Genomic DNA, 6,920 nt, shown 5'->3' on the forward strand with positions numbered 1-6,920 from the left:
GTCTCGGATAATCTTTAATACAACATAATTTATTCGGATCTGGTATTACCCCGTTTTCGCTAATCAAATGCCCCAAATATACCACCTCTTTACGTAAGAATGCACATTTCGCTGGCTGTAACTTAAGTTTATGCGTTCTCAGACGTGTGAATACTTGTTCTAATTTATTTTGGTGGTCGCGTAAACTTGACCCATGGACGACGATGTCATCCAGATACGCCGTACATAACTCCTCTAAACCCATTAAAATTGCTTTCATGGCCCGCGTAAACGTTGCAGGCGCTGAACTAAGTCCAAATGGTAAGGTTAATGGTAATGGTGTTTAATTTGTTCGTCCGCTCTAATTTATAAAACGCAGTTACTTCGCGGTGGAATAATTAATGCGTTATTATCTATTTCTTTTTTTTCTGGTATTATTAATATTTCCTTATCCCAATCTAAGACGACTTTGTTTAATTTCAAAAATGTTATGCCTATTATACCTGCTTCAGGTATTGGAAAATCATCGTATAGGTTTAGCTCCAAGTTTACTTCATTGTCAAGATCTTCAACACTCACTCAATCATCTTCTACTGCATTAATATGATCTGAATGGTTTCTGATATTAAATAGTTCTTCAATATCCTTTTCTGACTTAAGTTTTTCTATTTCATCGTAAGGTATCCCTACTGAAGCTAACCCTGTTCTCGCTATACAACGAAACATCGCTTCGTATGGCGACTTCCAATACATTGGTTTTGTCACGAGTCTTTTTTGGGATTTGATTGTTTTACTTGACAATTATTGCATAAACCTAAATATGCCATTACTGCCTCCGTTGTCACATTACAATATTTTGTTTTTAACACAGCCATCATCCTATTTCTAACACCATGACCTACTGCTAAATGTGAGGTGTGAATTACTTCAAACAACTCGTCTACTGTGACGTAATATAAAACGTCAGATTCATTATCAACCATAGGTTTAATCAATTTTTTTTCCCCCAATTGACACAACATTATATTTACGTATAAGTCTATTATTCGTTATCGTTTTTTTTAGTGTTCCAATTTTTAATTCTTTTATTTTTTGAATCTTGTTGTTGTATTCTTCAGAACTAAAATAAAATATACCTATTGTCATCTCTCTTTTTACTGCTGACAATTTTGTCAATTATACTATATGTAATATAGTATTTTTGTATTTTCAATTTACATCACTAGTATAGCAGTATGTTAGTACCACTTAAAACTTAATTTTTACAAATAAATACCATTTGAGACCACTGAGCAACGCTTAATCACATAATTACATTAGGGTGACAAAATTTAAAAAATAAAATAAAACTAAGATATTGCCAATAATATCGTTAATAGGTATATATATATATTTAAGACCCGGAATTATATGCACTAAAAATGTACGAAACATTCAAATATTCATTCATTTATGCACTGATTTTCATTTAAATATGCATTTATAATATGTAAAAATATATAAACAAAAATGCATGTTGATTAAAATAAATATATTTAGCTTAAAAATGTTTATAATTCAATAAATAATTAATATGATAAAAAAATGTATTAAATGCCTAGTCGAAATAATTTAATTGTATTTTTTATAATGTATGTTATATTTTGAACATTCACTCATATAAATAAAAAGGCGTCCATTAGTCCATTATTATATAGTTTTTCGATATCGAGACCATTATTGACGATAAATTATCGTAGTGGCATCTAAAGAAAACTTTACTGACAAAAATATACCTAACAATCGGCCTTCCTACGTTAGGTCCGTCCTCGGGCCTTTGACAATTATTGGGGAGGGTTACTCCCTAGTCCAAATACATTATACACAATTAAAAAAAAACATCATACATACTTATATAAAATAATAAAAAAAAAAATATAGAAATCAAAAAATCAATACAAATGCAGACTTCGTTGTACTTACTAATACTATACAAAACATTTCGCGAAAACGATAGTCTGCGTCGACATTGACGAGACCCCTCCAAAAAAAAACATTAACCAAATCGTAACAGTACTACAGTAAAATATATATAATTTAAAAGCAAACAAATATAATTTTGAAAGTAATCGCGGTTAGCGCCGACCTAACTCGTAGTCGTTAAGCCGCGCGGGTACCTGGCGTTTCCTTGTGGATTGACGGTTTTGAACGATTTTTGCGGTGGCGGGCGTTCGCGTCGTAACGGTCAAGTCTCGTTGGGCTTCGTCGATCGCGTTGGGCCGGACCTCTTCGTTGGTTGCGTCCGGCTGAAGCTTCGTCGATCGCGTTGGGCCGGACCTCTTCGTTGGTTGCGTCCGGCTGAACCTCGTCGTCGGCTGCGTCGTTGTACTCGTTGTCGGGTTCGCCGGGTTGGACCTTGTCATCAGCTGCATCGTTGCACTCGTCGTCGGGTTCGCGTAAAATACGCCAAGACTTTAATTACGAGACATGAGCGGTGGTAGCGTAAGTTTCAAACCCGTCAGATCCCAGTTCAGCAATGCGATATGTGTCGCTCGGAAGTACCTTTATCACTTGTAGTGGTTTTTCGCGGTACTTAGCTTGCAATTTTAACGGTTGACCAGCCGTGGGCTGTCTCAGCATGACCACAACTTCTCCGACTTCATATCGAATGCCGTCGAAATGCTTACGGTCATATCGAACTTTCATTTTCGTTTGTTCGTGTATAATCTTCTCCCGCACTTCCTTCCGCTTGTACTACCTCGGGCGAGTCATTTTCGTTCTTAGTACGACTTAACGCGGATAGCGTACTTGACTGGAAACGCGGCAGATAGCCGTGGAGGGCTTCGTACGGCGTTTTGGCCGTCGTTTTGTTCACTACAGTGTTCATCATGCGCTCGACATCCTTAACTTTCACATCCCAGCGGCGTTGATCTGAGGCCGACATACTGAGGAGCGGAATTATCGTTCGGTTGGCCCTCTCGACCTGAGGATGTCGCTTAGAGTTGAGCGTGTGAACGATTTCGCGGTCGAGCCAGAATTGGTGAAACGCTCGCGATGTGAAGCACGTCCCCCTGTCGGAGATTATTCGATCCGGAATACCTCGACAGTCGCAAAACCTTTTAAGCATGCGGATTACGCCGGCGGAGTCGGTGGATCCGCACGGATATAGGTGTACGTACTTAGTGAGGTTGTCGGCAACGACTAACAAATATTTATTGTTGGATGTCGAAGTTTCGAACGGCCTCAGGTGGTCGACGTGTATAACCTGGAACGGTCGTTTTCCCGGAGGGATCGGATGCAAAAGACCCGGCTTCTTGCCCGATGGCCGTTTATGTACTAGGCAGTCGAGACACATCGAGATGTGTTGACGCACATAGCGTCGTAGATGCGAGAACCAGTAATCGGTGGTAATCCGTGCGATGGTCCGTTCGACTCCAAAATGACCTCCGTGGTCGTGAGCTTCGATCACGAAACCCTTCCGCTAGTGATGGGCGGTAACGAATAATTTGTACTATCGAATAATATTCGATTATTCGTACGAACTATCGAATAATTAATTGCCTGACTAAATAACGTATTTAAAAAAAAATTATTCGAATAATTTGCTACCAAATAATATTATTCGTTTCAAATATAACTATTCGAATAATTATTTGCCTGACTGAATAACGTATTTGTATATCTTTGTAATTAAAAATATTTATTGGATTTCAAATGATAATGTATTAATTTCTTATAATGCTTAAATATTTTGTAATCTACGTATTATAATTAAAATAAGGTAAAAACATACGTTATAATAATATAATATATGATATACTATTCACTACGCTTAAATTTACTTTTTTACATAATTCATATAAAAAATCTCTAAAAAGTTAAAGGCGGATCATCTTCCCCCCTATGCCCTATTTTACACTGTCCATTGAAATGGTGAGTTCCGTTGTGATTGATGTAGACACTCTCATAGGACCTACAACATTTTCCAGTGTATACTCGCTCCGAAATCAAGAGGGACTAGGCAGGGAGTACTCGCACCGACAATAATGAGTATGGAAAACCTTTATATATTAATCGTATGAACTTGGGTGTCCAAGAGGAGAGCAAGAAAATCACACGCTATCTAGTGATTAAAAAAACCGTTATTTTGAGAATCGGTTTACCAATATAATATTATATAGCTCTTTTAGTTCGAAGTATTATTAAAAAATCAAAATATTAAATTAATTACTTCTAAGCCATGTCCAAAGTCTAACTTAAATACAAATTTGAAAATTAAGTAGCTCCAATCATTTATGTTTAAGTAATTAAATAAATTCAATATCTCAACCCAATGGGTAGAACACGATTGCGTACGTTTGTCCTTTTTGGCAACACGATTGTGTATGTTTGTAGATGGGTTAAAAGTACCTTTCAGAAAAAAAAAATAAACACGATTGCGTATGAAATTGTATGCAACGTTGTCAAATTTAATAACTTTATCGTATATAAAATAAATAATAATATAATAACATGTAATAATAATATAATAAATATCGAATAAATAAATAATAAAATAATAAATAAAATGAGTTTAACTAAATAATATAAAAGTAATTAATAAATAAATAAATCGTCAATTATTATTTTAATAAAATTATCGTAAATAAATTGTTTAAATATTTTTAAATTTGAATCCCTTGACATCTATAACCTACTACTTTTAAATACTGAATAACATTTTTATGAATTTTATACTCATCATAATTCTTTATTGTACTTTGAATCCTGTTCAAGTCTTTTTTTGCCATTTTCTTTACTCTCCCATTATTAACTAATTGTATTATCGCTCTGGTTTGTATTTGGGTTTCTTTCAATATTTGAATAACAACATATTGTGTTGGAAGATGATTTGAGAGTGAAATTGTCCATTATAAGTCCTATGAAAGCTTTCAGGTCCATTTGTGGTACTAAAAATTATAAATAAACAATTAAGAATATTAAAAATATATTAAGTTGTATAAATTGCTCACCGAGGATTCGTGTTTGGTTCTTGAGCCCACATTTCTGGAGGAAATGGACATTCTGGTTCAATATATGTTTTTAATACATAGTCGGAAAAAATATGACCATATTTTTCATTCGGACACGTAGCCATTAGTTCAAGAAAACTATTCTCAATTTCGGTAAATGGGAGATATGCAAGTGCAAAGAATGATTTTAACCATGTTCCTAATTCGTCACTTTCGTTCATATAAGCAATTCTTAATATTTGTTCTTGTTGTATCTAAAATTTAAATATTACATTTTATAATTAAATTCAATAACTTATATTTAAAATAAATTATTTATATTATTTTATAATATATTATGTATCAATGTATGTACATTATTATGCATTGAAATACTATATAAAATAATATAAATAGGTTATATAAGGTTTTTATGTATCAAAATTATCGTCAAATTTCAAAAATAATTTATTTAAATAATATTATATTTTACATACTTTACGGTACCAGGCTTGCCCTAAATGAAATCTACAACCCATCAATTTCGCTTCCGGAAATATTTCTCTGATTGCTTCGTGAGCTCCGATTTCAAAGTCTAGTCTGAATTGAGTTACTACTAGTTTTTTAAAAGTTAACTTCATACACAGGTCCACAAGAAATAGCCACATGTTTTGGTAGGTTTCTTTGGTTTTTTTTGGCAAAAAAAAAGTAAAAATCCATTTTTGTAACAGTGGATAGTATAAAGTTGATAGAAGTGTTTAGGTGCGTATTGAAATGTACCATCTGCGAATACCTCTGAACAATTCATCAAAAACTGCAAATTTTCTTTATTTGTAATGCACTCTAATTTTTTTTTCAGTCGATACATGAACAAAATTTTCTTCAAACAGCATACAACAATTATCGTCTTTCATATTTTGTAACTGACGTATAGCATCATCTAATGAAGTTGGAAATAAGGGATACTATTGTCTTCTCTTATCATACATAGCTTTCCGAACTGAAATAATGTCTTTCATTTCGAAATTACTACTTACATTATTCATTAGTTCTTTTCTAATAATTTTGATAGGTCGTGTTGAAATTCCATCTTCTGCTTGTCTTTTACAATTTTCCCGTAAAATTTGTCGTTCTATTTTCGCTTCAGAATTAGATTCATGCTTATGTTCACCAATAATATTTATAATAGAAGTCTTAGGCGTATCAGTAACTATGCTTACGTAACAAGTTTCAACTGTACAAAGCCATTTATGCATTCCGTCTTTACGTGTTCTTACATTCCTATACTTATTAAAATTTAAAAGAACTAACTGTTTTCCTTTTTCGGATTGAATTAATTGAATTTTATTTTCCATGTTACTAAATTTTGATATAATCTGTATACACACTCAACGCACAACAATCATCAACGATCGACTGAAACTCAGAAAATACCGTATAATATAACGGAAATAACGATATTTCGTTATATTTGATATAATTATAACAATAAAGGTAGATAGTAAAAGCGATAAAAATGATAAAACGCAATTTATAGACATGTGTAAAAATATGCGAAAAAAGGAAATCGTACAGTATAAACCGACGAAAAACCTAATAACCAGCAGATACCTAATAGGTACGAAATCATCGTAATAATATATTATACCTATATATTATCGCTATAATTGAACGAAGTTGCATCAGCGTAATCGTTCTATTTACTTTATCTATACATTTACAGCTTACTTGATAATTCGATTGAGTTAAAAATCCAAACAAGTCTCAAAAATCCAAAAAAGCACTAAAAATTAAAAAATCATTTTTATTCATTTATAAGCATTTCATCGTTAACAATGTCTTTTCTATTTTTTGATTACAATATTATTTAAATTAATAAAGAAAAAAACAAGTATATTTTAATTTATATTTAATATATTTTTTTTAAGTTAAAATTTTATTTTGAGGACTTTGAGCTCAGCGTAATTAATG

At 32.7% G+C, this 6,920-nt stretch overlaps 1 pseudogene; it reads right to left on the bottom strand.

Moving 5' to 3' along the window:
- Positions 1-4,622: 4,622 nt before the first annotated feature.
- On the bottom strand, positions 4,623-6,205 carry LOC126553672 (uncharacterized; annotated as a pseudogene).
- Positions 6,206-6,920: the final 715 nt, after the last annotated feature.

This window comes from Aphis gossypii, unplaced genomic scaffold (genome assembly GCF_020184175.1).
Source record: "Aphis gossypii isolate Hap1 unplaced genomic scaffold, ASM2018417v2 Contig00298, whole genome shotgun sequence".
Lineage (NCBI taxonomy): Eukaryota > Metazoa > Arthropoda > Insecta > Hemiptera > Aphididae > Aphis > Aphis gossypii.